Raw genomic sequence first — 12,794 nt, 5'->3', positions numbered from 1 at the left:
TATCTATCTGTTACTGTCCTTATGGGAGTATCTAGCTGTTATGTCCTTCATGGGATTATTCTATCTGTTTATGTCCTTCATGGGAGTATACTATAGTTACGTCCTTCTGGGTATTATCTATCTTGTTTGTCCTCATGGGAAGTATCTATCTGTTATGTCCTCATGGGAGTATCTATCTGTTATGTCTTCACTGGGATTATCTATCTGTTACGTCCTTATGGGAGTATCTATCTGTTATGTCCTTATGGGAGTATCTATCTGTTATGTCCTTATGGGAGCATCTTTATCTGTTTGTCCTTATGGGAGTATCTATCTGTTTTGTCCTTATGGGGTAGTATTTATCTGTTTTTGTCCTTATGGGAGTATCAATCTGTTATATCCTTATGGCAGTATTCTATCTGTTATGTCCTTATGGGGTAGTATCTATCTGTTATGTCCTAATGAGAGTATCCCTGTGGAAGGTGTCCTTCCTTCTTGCATGTCCTTAAGGAAGTGTCTTTTTTCGTCCTTATGATAGTATTCTTCTTGTTTGTACTTGTATTTTCTCTTCTATGCTTGTAAGGGGGCACATCCACTGTTTTGTCCGCAATTATTTATTCTTGTGGTTCAGATTAGGGAATACATAGACATTTTTTCTGTCCCTTTACCCCTAGTAGTGCTGACCGGTAAATTTCTAATCCCACGTCGGGTGCTGATCAGGGTTAAATATAACCCGCCAACAAAAATGGGAAACCCCATATTTCTAGTGATCAAAACAAAAATGTGTGACTGAAAATAATGGAATAGCATTGTATTGATCATAAGTTTAGAATCTCAAAGAAATAATTTCCAATTTTTGTTATTCTAACACCCTTGGTTATATTTCGAACTAAGCAACAGGAATCCGCCCACTTCAGTCAGAACGACGATATTTTATAACGCAGGCGGAACAGTTAAATATCTTGTTTGCCGCATGAGTTTGAAAGTAATACTAATTTTTAGCCCAGCGGAAAAACATTGCTCTCTTATTTCAAAGTAAAGCCCACTTTCGGGGAGTTTTACACAATTAAAAATTAAGGTAGAGTGACATTCTGAATTAAATACATATTCCTTGTGACAATTTCTTACGTTAATATTAATGATCTTACTAAGTCAAATTCTAATCAACCAGTTCTCGTCAAACATGCCAAGCGCACTCACTTTGCCCGAGTTGATGACAAAAATTCGATAATTATAGTGTTCGCAGAATGATATTACATGGTATGTTATTTATCATTTACAAGTTCTGTTTATTGTATTCTGAAACAAACGTAATCATATCTCGACTTCACTTTACCAAATACCGTCGCTTTTGTAAACAACAGGCTTGCAGCATCAGATCAAGTTGAATAATCATACCCTGCCTCCACTCCGTTCCCGGCAGGGTATGTTCCACCCCTTGCCGCTAGTGTTGCAAGCCCCGATGTGAACCACATCGGGGGGTTTTAGACGTACAAAACAACCACAGTTTTGAATCGAAAAATACACCTTAATGTCTACATTAGGTTATTTCTAACACTTTCCGACTTACAAACCTGCGAATAAATCAATCCATGCGACGTTATAGCTATAAAATCCAAACGAGACATAATACACAGATCCATCGCTTCAAATACACCGCCATCTTTGAGAGTAAACGTAACATCCGGTTCTCACGATGCCCAGAGGTCGAGAGGTCAATTGCCATATTAGGAAAAACGTAGTAAGTTCAAACTGATGACAGTTTCCCGCAATACTTCAAAATGGATCTAGGCCTACTAGAAAAGGCATTTGAGCGAGTAAAAAAGAAGTATGACATAAATATCGTACTGAAAGACCTGCAAGTAAATGTTATCAAAAGCGTGCTTGACAAAAAAGATGCTTTTTGCACTGCTGCCAACAGGATTTGGCAAAATCATTTACATATTTGTTGCCATACCACTTCTTCTTGATGAGGTACGTACGATTCTGTTTATCCGTTGTGACACATGTTTAGTAACATTTTAATTTGTAAAATACTGAAACAAATTAAATACATTTTGTAATTGTTATGCTTTCATTCACGATTTGCTGAAAATCTACTCAGTATACAGTAGTTTACAGAAGTTTCATAAATATGCTAAAATGTAGACATGAATCATGTCATAATTTCCAGATGGAAGGTGGATATCACGTATCTATTGTTATATCACCATTGAAGGCACTGATGGCCGACCAAGTGAGCCAGCTAAACAGGAGAAATGTGAAAGCTATTGCATTAATGGATACCACCAATATGCTGGTAATTAAATTATATTTTTTATTTGCTTTGGTTTCCTGCTAAATATGCATTATAAAGCTATTGCATTAATGGATACCACCAAATATGCTGGTAATTAAATTATATTTTTTATTTGCTTTAGTTTCCTGCTAAATATGCATTATTGAAGTCTTCATTGGGAAAATACTAGTGTTGTTAATTAAGTAACACATGTATGTATGGGTCTATCAAAATTTGTAGTATGTAACACATATTTAACTCCTATTCTTATTCTAATCTTCAGATATTGATGAGGATGTTAGCATTATATTTGCCTCTCCTGAATCTGCGACACTGCCAAAGTGGAAAAGATTGTTCATGATCAAGAAGATGCATATATGTCTTCTAGCATTTGATGAAGCACACTGCATTTCATCATGGTAATGTTATCAACTTTTCATGAATTAAGGATGTTGTTTTCTATCTTTCATATCTTAATAAAAGCCTTTATAAGATCACAGATAGTACATAGTGTATCATGTATAATGCGAGTTGTTTCCATGTAATATAACCTGTGGGTATATATATATATCATGTCAGAGATAACAGAGCACTGTAGTGTATTTTTGAAGAGTTGACATTAACTTGTTAATCTCCATTTATAAGTGTTTCTTATATTTCACAGGGGTTTAGACTTCCGGCCACATTATCGTCAGATTGCAGTTCTTCAAAGCTACTGTGATGTGCCAAACCTGGTCCTTACAGCCACAGCAACCCAGAAAATCCAAAATGACATTTACCAAGTACTTGGACTGAGCAAATCAAACACAGCAGTTGTGGCAGAGCTACCAAATAGGTAATAATGAGCTGCTTTGAACTGCAAACTGTATACATAGTTGACAGATAAAACTAAGAAAGAACTGAATATATTCAAAACTTTATTTACTTGTCTATATGTGACTCGCACATGATGCATAATATGAAAGTCATATGACCTGAATTGTTAATGAGTATGTTAAAACAATAGGAACATTCACTTTATAAACCAGTGTCAAAGACTCAAGAGTATACATACATACATCAAATACAATTTATATTATACTAGGGTAATACGATCTGTTTTATATATGAGGTTGGGAAAAACGTTTATCTCATTGAATTAACTGTCCACTCCAAATCCCGATGAATACTAACCATTATAGATACACTTTGTATAGTGCATTGCATGAATAAAACTAAATATAATGATATTTTTGATAGTTTTCATAATATACCATTTTAACTTGTCATTCATTCATGCAATGAATGCATTTAAAAAAAAAGAAAGCAAAATGTTGTGTAATGCCTCAGTCAAAAAAGAAAGGATACATATACAAACAATAGCACATGTACCTATGTTTACACATATTTCACAAAGGAGCACATGAAAAATGTTCCATACAGCACATATCATATATTTACATATATTTCACATAATCGCTCTTATGTAATCATAAATGTTTTGTATGTAAATGCCCGTGCAGGACCTTGATTGGTTTTATAAACACTGTCTATTGTCTATTGTCTATACTATATGTGATGCCTTTCTAACACTTCCTCTTAAGTGCTTTCATAGTACCGGTATACATATATCAATATGTATGTGTGACTTCACCAAATATCACTTTTGTTGTGTACATTATCCGATATAACAGATTTTAAGCAAAATAAGACTACAATTTCTTCATGTTTTTAGTTATTGAGTTACCAGTTGCAATTATCTTTATAATAGATTAATTATGTCTGAATAACTTATGTGAATTACAACTTTCAGGCCCAACATCTTCATGTCCATGAAGAATTCTACAGAGAACTTTGAATTGGAACTGAAATGGATGCTTGATCACATGACTGAGACAATTAATAGGAAGAAGATGATTTTGTATGTTCGGTCAATAAATCTGTGCTATCGTATTTATTTATGGCTGACAACAGAGCTCATGGATATCAATGAACAATTGGTGAAAAAAGTTCAAATGTACCATGCAAATACAGACTCTGAAACTAAGGATAAAATAATGACTGAATTCATCAGCAACGATACCACTGACACAAGCATTCAGCTTTTGATATCTACAGTTGCCTTTGGGATGGGCGTCAACATAAATGACATAGATGTTGTAGTCCATTGGGGTCTGCCATCAACAGCTCTGGATTACTGGCAAGAGATTGGCAGGTGTGCACGAGATGGACGCAATGGACATGCTATTTGTTATTGCTATAAAAGGAGTGTGACCAAATGTGAAGATAAAGAATTCAAGGTCATCACAGAACTTGATAAATGTTTGAGGGTGTGTGTGCTGGATCAGTTCCTTCTGGAGGGTATGGAAAGATCTGCCTTGGAAAGACTTACACATATGACACAATGTTTGGGATTGTGCGAGGACAACTGCACTTGTCAAAGATGTCAGTGTTGTGTATTTTGTCTAATGTCTTGCACATGCCAGAAAAAAACTGACGACCCCCTACAGGCATTTCTTAGCAAGAAATGAACATGAACTAAGTGAGAGGAGAGAGTGATAAAGTAAACACTTGTAAATTTTCTTAATAAATTGATCTAGTCACAAGAATGTGTTAGAATTTCTTTGATTTTTATTAAACCAATTGTAGTATAAGCTGGTCAGAGCACCTAACAACTCCTTGTAATTTCACATGTACACTTTCCATATTGGTGTCTATGACATACACTAGCCATACATTATACACTATGACATACACTAGCCATACACTATGACATACACTAGCCATACACTATACACTATGACATACACTAGCCATACACTATACACTATGACATACACTAGCCATACACTATACACTAGCCATACACTATACACTATGACATACACTAGCCATACACTATGACATACACTAGCCATACACTATACACTATGAACATACACTAGCCATACACTATACACTATGACATATACACTAGCCATACACTATACACTAGCCATACACTATACACTATGACATACACTAGCTATACATTATGACATACACTAGCCATACACTATACATTATGACATACACTAGCCATACACTATACACTATGACATACACTAGCCATACACTATACACTATGACATACACTAGCCATACACTATGACATACACATACACTAGTCACTAGCCATTCATTACTTGTACCAATATTATTTTTGTCTTTACATACTTGTAAAAACAATCATAGCTTTGGCTGACAGGCAGCCATGCTGGATAGTGAAAAGAACAATTTGTTTTCACTGTAACATCATCATATATTTGCATTGCCACCGCACAGTACCTATATGTTGCCACTAAGCCCAATGTATGTCAAATTCCAGTAAATATGTCTGTTAGGTTCTGGTGTTTTAACACCATCATCAGAGTAAAAGAGGTAACTAAAATCTGTGTGAGAATTCACTGCAATAATCTTAAAATATTCTGAAAATTAATCAAATTTGAAATTCACTGCAATAACCTTAAAATATTCTGAAAATTAATCAAATTTGAAATGGATTATATTGAAGTGTGGTGTATATTTTGTATAGCTGTGTTTATCGAATGGGCTATTTCATCTACTGCTATTGTTTAGTCTGTTAGCCATGACATCACACAGGAAGAAAGTGGCACTCAGTATTTCCCGCAAATCAAAGCCTGTTCCAATTAATGATATTTTTCTTTATGGAGACTTACAATTTTTTTTTTCATGCCTTTGTGCGCTAATGCACACCATAAGATATACTGGAACACCCAATACATGTTACACACCAATGCATTGAAAAATAATGACAACCAATGCTTAAATATCTTCATTCTCGTAAGATGCTAATGTCCTTAATCATATTTTCACTCAGTGTGATTCATTGCCAGAATTTCCTTCTTTTTGAATACTCCTTCCGCAAACGAATTAGTCTAGCTTTGAATATCCTGGGCACCAAATTCGGATATGGATTATGTTCCATGGCCTGGAATGATGCGTGGCTTCGTCTTGTTTTGTACACAAAGAGATTTTCTTCTTTGAGGAGGGACACAAACTCATCAATTATCTTTTTCCTGTTAACTTGTCCACTGCCATGGACAAGTCGATTCGATGATCCAGATATTTCTGTGGCATAGACTTTCGTCAGGTCTTTTCCTATTCCAACCATTTCACTGTGGCGAGCAATTGTGTCAGGAGTTTAGCTGCCCAGAAGCTTCTTTAACACTTTCTGAAATAAATATTATGTCTTATAAACACTTTTTCTTTTTCTATTATATACATATATTATATACAATATATGATTGATATACATATATTATATACAATATATGATTGATATACATATATTATATACAATATATGATTGATTTACTGTATAATTGATATACATGTATTGTATACAATATTATGATTGAATATAACATATGTTATATACAATATATGATTGATTTACATATATTATATACAATATATGATAGATATACATATAAACTTTTGTTTGTTTGTTTGATTTATTAACGTCCTATTAACAGCTATGGTCTAAACAATATATGATAGATATACATATATTATATATACAATATACGCATTGTACATGTATACTGTTTATATATATATAGAGTAAACTTTTAAACGGAAACATGAAGTGTTGCAGTGAAAAAGCATTGTTTTAAATGAATAATGTTATTGAATATTATAGCAAATTAATAATAAACACTGTAAATACATATCTGTCTCAATTTCTATTTTCAAGATTAGTGATTAGCTCTCATGCATACCTTTGTAGTCCTTGTTAAAGAATTCCATCTGTAAGTCCATGGCAATGTTCTTTCCTTTCCTCCGTGAGGGTTGACAGTTCTGTTCCAGCGAAGACATGCTGTAACCTTGGGCTAACAGCTCCATTGACAGCGGACAACAGTCGATGGCAAACAAAGAAAGTATTTCGATGATGTTTGTCGTTAGAACTGCAGCAAGTCATACTTCCAGTGAAGAAGCATTCTGTCACCGTCATTCTCTCTGATAGCATCCTTCCTGGCCATTTGATTTAGACCTCTCCACATTACCAGTTGAGTGTAAATCTGCTTCATGTCCACGAAGGCATCAACAGTTTTCTTTTTCCGTCTACCGGTACTTTTTCCAGACCGACATACATCACTACAAAACCATTCTCCTTCCGGCAGATCTTCCACCTCAAGGTCCACGCATTCCAGGTGGAACCATGTTCCACTTTGGCATTTCTTGTTGTTACAAAACACCATCAACTCACCACTTTTTTCGGTTTTGCATAAACAGTTATTGGTAGTCAATGGACATCACTAGTACGGTCTTGGTCCCCAAAGAATAGATCTAACAGCATGGCAAGGCTGACATGAATGCAAAGTCAACGATCTGTGATGCAATTTTTTCCATAAACATCAGCTTGTCTTCGGCATCATCAAATACCTCCATTCCACTTTCTTCCATGAAGTGATGTGCTGCAAGGACCACATACCCTTCTGTGCAGAATTGAAGGAACTCTTCGTCATAATTGAAACACTCTTTGACATTTTGTGCTACATTTCGGTGTCCAAAGTAGTTTTTCAAGTGGAATAGTGTTCCCCTTTTCTCTTGAGCTTGTTCCTTTGTATAGTTCATCAAAGACATCCTACAAGAAAATGAACCCACTTATTGGTAAAACTTGTTTACTACTGTGGCTATAATCATGTTGTTTTAAAAACAATGTATATAATAAAGATTCTACACATCCGACAAATGATATTTTTTCTCTTATGAAATCAGGAACAGACAAATCTTTAATTACCTTGTTTAAATAAAGTTTATCACATACAGAATAAAGTACTGGTTGTGTGTGCAACGAAATGTCATAATTTTGTTTTTGTTACTTGGACATACATATACACTATCAACAACCATTATTGTTTTAATGATGAGTACTGTTTATGCTATATCGGCAGTGGAGCATCTTTAAAAATTACAAATTAAAAAGAAATTATCCTCACTGTAATTATATAGCAGGACATTAACACACAGCAAAACATGTACATAAAGAAAAACACAAGGCACAGATAGGTGGTCTTAATATATATATATAGCCATGTGGTCTTCATTCAAAATTGGTATTAATTTGTGAATTCAATATGAGGGAGGAAAACAAGCAATACACCATCCTCATTGATTTTGATTGAAACTTACAAAATTAAAAGATTTAAAAGATTTAAAATCAAAAACATATCAAATAATTAGTTTTAACTAGTATAAAAATATTATTTATATATTGGATCTCATGTAAATAGCAATATTCTGCTTATTAAGTAGCAAATAATGTTACTCAGTAGTGGTGTTTGTGTACTGATACTAACCTGCAGCAGAAGACAGCGTTTATGCCACTCTTGAATATTGGGTAGGAGGCCCTGCAATTGTTGCCAAGGTGTTGCTGAATTTTATTCTTGCACTCTGTGCATCATTGCAACGTTCACAGCTGAGACCGTCAGCATGGATCACAATCGTTAATGGGTCACCATATGGTTTGACAGGGACATATTTTGTGGTATTCTTCCATGATGTCTATGGTATCAGCTACCTTGCTTTCATCTTTGTTGAGAACTCCCAGGGGTATCTGTGGAAATTACATGAAAGAAATATGTACATATATGTGAAGTAATCTTTGTTATTTATTGCAATAGAGTTTAGAGTTTTATTATACCGCTTACAGAATTTTACTCATAATAACAAAAAGTATATCTTTCTTGAGCAAAATATTTTAAAGATGCTTCTAAAATGTAATTTTGAGGTTTACACGACAGGACTTATTCTTAATGTCCACAATATTACAGATTTACTGTTGTAACAACGTGACCTAAAAAAAATTTCTACTGCATCTCTAAAAATAATCCATCTGCGTGTCATCATGTAAGCTGTTATGAAATTATAATTTCAATAATTTGTAATAATAACAGTAACACTTTTTAATAACTCATTGCTATTTACCATGATGCTCTTTTGAGAGGATTCCAAAGAATATGGATGCTGTATATGATTACTAATTTCGCCTGCCAAATCCATGAAATCTGGGACATGCTCACAAAGGATACGGCTGACAATGGTAGTAAGCTCTGATCGAAGGGTCAAACTTCATCCATTTCTGATGGGAGGTAACTCTCGAGAGGTATGTTAAGGATGTCCTCTGGAGATGGTTGACGATCCGATAGATTTAAACTGGACACTCTATCTTGTGCAGCATATGCCTGTACCATGCTTTGAACATCTTGTTCTTTGTGTCACGTGTCTGGTGGCGAACATTAACTCTCTGGTTGACATTGTCAAATACTAAGGAAAATCCCAGGTTTGAATGGTCTGCAAATTGACATAATAAGAGACAAGAATTTAATGACATAAGATAATTATAAATCATTTTTCCGTTGCAACCGATGGTTTATGAATGTCTCTACATATTACCAAAAAAGAGATTGAGATGGCAAAGAAAAGCATCATACCAAATTGTACTCTCCTGTTACATTCATGAACATTTAATCTGTTTTGTGAAGTAAATTCTGTATGCATCATTGATTATTAATAAAAGAAAATTTATCTGCTACTTTTGCAAGAAGACGAGTGGCAGAATAAACAAAATTGTAAACCTGTGAACAATACATTAACTTAACCATGTAATGTAGGTCATACATTAAACTATATGAAATAAACAGAAACCTGCATTATCATGTACTTTGAATTTACTTGCTGTTAAAAGTTTCTGTTTTTGGAACATAGACTCATTACCTTTTTCAATTTGTGCCACCTTGGCAACATTGCCTATGTTCAGCTGTTCCAGTCGACGCTCAAGCACCTGTTTGGTAGAAGTGCTGGTGGTCGTCTTGGTGACAACAACTGAGGCGGAGATTCAGTCGACATTGGAGACAATGATTGGTATTCGCTTCCATAAGGAATGGTTCCTGAATCACTTGAACTTGGGAGAAGAAGTTTGTCAGCTACATCTGTTTTCCATTTTAACACAGTTCTGTCATGATTGCCTCGGATTCTGTCTATAGCCTTCCTTGTAGACTTCATACCAACACAGAGGTTAAGGTGTTGAAGACTTGTCATTGCCTGTAAAGCATTAAATCAATTTAAATGGACATTCTTACACATGATATATTTTGACATGTGATATAAAGACTTATTCTTATTAATAAGTGCCTATAAAACAAGTTAATGTGATTAATCATACAACACAATAAAGACAAAGTGCATACTATGACATGAATATATGAATATCAATGAAATATAATAATAAAGGTGTTACACAAAATTGTAGCTTTATTTTCATTTCAATTCAGTAACACTGGAACATTGGAAATACCATTGTAAAATGTTTACAATAAACAAACCTGTCTTTTGCAGCCAGCAAGCCATAATTGCAAAGAATTTATTTCTTGTAAATCGCAAAAGGAGGGCATCCATTGAGTAGAGAAGCAGTGCTATAAATGACAGAGACATTTCTCTCTATAGTTTCAAAGCCCATCCTGGGTTTTGTCACAGCAGACAAAAGCATCTGGGTGGTGAGATGGGGGAAACTTTCTTAGCCTCATTGAATCGCTCACTCCACTTGAAGTTTTTTCAACTGATTCAAAGTTTTTCCTCCTTTGAAAGTGGAATTCTTCTTCTTTGTGAAGGACGTTATCTCTTGAGTTATGGCATTAGCCACATAGTTGTAGATTGCCTTCCGGAAACCAACCCTTGATTTCGCTAACATCCTGACGGCTCTAGGGTATAGTCTAGCATTAAGAAGGTTGCATGCCCTCTTCACATCTGTTTCAGCAGTGTATGTCTGTGAAGAATAATTATAATATTTTGACATTTGTAACATTATCAATAATAAATTTGTGGCTTAAGGGTGTCAACATTCTTATAAATATTTGCATTTTCACTTTCTCTTACAGTCATCAAAAGTTCAAAACTGTGCAAAATATATATAATGTGCACTTCACCTGTTGGTATTTTTTGCTATTTACAGTAAAACTGTCATTCAACATTAGTTTTCCATAAATTTTTTTGTGGTAATTAAGTAAGTAATTAATAGTAATGAAAAAAACCACTTAACCGCCACTTAACAATGTAATTAGGGCACCAAAATATATATATATAGAGTGTACAATATTCAATTCAATTCTTTTATTACCTTAAGCCTTTCGGCACATCGGTTCGAAACAAAACATATATACAAACACAATACACAGAATACACACTTGCACCCATGCAACACACACTCACTATACATACATGTACACTGACACACAACAACCCTCTTAAGTATACGTAAGACTAGTGTAGAGGGATTATGCTAATTTTAGCTTATAAACATGTTATTTCTTATTTTATTACATAATTTAATGTATTTGCTAAATTTGATAACTCTTTTTTGTTCTCTGTTTCTAAAAGTTGAATAAATTTATACATACTCTGGTCTAATGAAATAATATATTTCTTAATAAAAGGGCTTTCTTAAAGTTAAATAGCATTCGCATTTTAGCATAAAATGTAATTCATCTTTAATGTCCACACTATTACAATACATGCATGTTCTTTCATTTCTTTCTAAATTGTAATTGACAATTGTATTTTTGTTATTTCTTTTAAATTCATGACACTAATTGGTTTTGTTACATAAGGTTGTAAGCAGAAATTTTGACCAACAAACTTGTACAATGAACACTTCGAAAATGAATCAATTTTTTTTCTTTACATTCCTGCTTCAAAATATCACATCATTTACATTTTATAACATTTATTATATAGTCAGTTTGTATATAAATCCCCAAAATGCCACAAATACCCTACCCCTATCCTAAAATAATTCATTTCTCACTCCATCCAACCCATTCACTCCCATTTTCTAAACAGTTCCTGATAGCAGGCATTCAAAACACAATTGTCAGTCTGTTTTAATTTTATTCAATATTTGAAAAATTTTGATAGACTGTACTGTGTTGACAACAAATAATTAACACACGTACCCCCCCCCCCCCCCCCCCCCCCCCCTCATTTTACTGTAACACTATCCAAACTTCCAAAGACCACTCAAAATCTAGACGAGTCCTCATGCACTAGATGGGCTACCTCTTTTTGAATGTTTATATTTTTATATTATTGTTGCAAAACCAGTATACAATTACTTTTTGATCTTTCCTAATTTAGTTATACGGTTATTCATGCACTTGAACAGGGTTAAAGGGTATTGAACTAATTATAATTGTCAGCTATGAATGTGTGCAGATTTTGGACCCATACATTCTTGTTTGTCTCAGATATAATATTGTTATACTATGTGTACCTTTCCACTTTTCAGTTTTGAGGTTTCTGCTGCAGGACCAGTAGATGCCTGAAATAAATAATAATGCACTTTATAAATAACATTTACCCAATATGTACATCAATCTATTCATAATTGCAAATATTGTTTATAACAGTACATGTAGCTCTATTATTTTGACAAATGTAAATGTATACATTACATTCATTACATATAGTAATTAATCATATATGATATATCTTATGT

The 12,794-nt window shown here is 34.0% G+C and overlaps 2 pseudogenes; one reads left to right on the top strand and one right to left on the bottom strand.

The window, feature by feature from the left end:
• Window positions 1–1,677: 1,677 nt before the first annotated feature.
• LOC138313821 (uncharacterized) lies at window positions 1,678–5,187 on the top strand (annotated as a pseudogene).
• Window positions 5,188–7,567: 2,380 nt separating this feature from the next.
• LOC138313820 (uncharacterized) lies at window positions 7,568–10,651 on the bottom strand (annotated as a pseudogene).
• Window positions 10,652–12,794: the final 2,143 nt, after the last annotated feature.

The sequence above is a fragment of the Argopecten irradians genome, unplaced genomic scaffold (genome assembly GCF_041381155.1).
Source record: "Argopecten irradians isolate NY unplaced genomic scaffold, Ai_NY scaffold_0955, whole genome shotgun sequence".
Classification (NCBI taxonomy): Eukaryota; Metazoa; Mollusca; class Bivalvia; order Pectinida; family Pectinidae; genus Argopecten; species Argopecten irradians.
The sequence above is the reverse complement of the archived record's forward strand: the minus strand, read 5'-3'. Positions and strand labels throughout refer to the sequence as shown.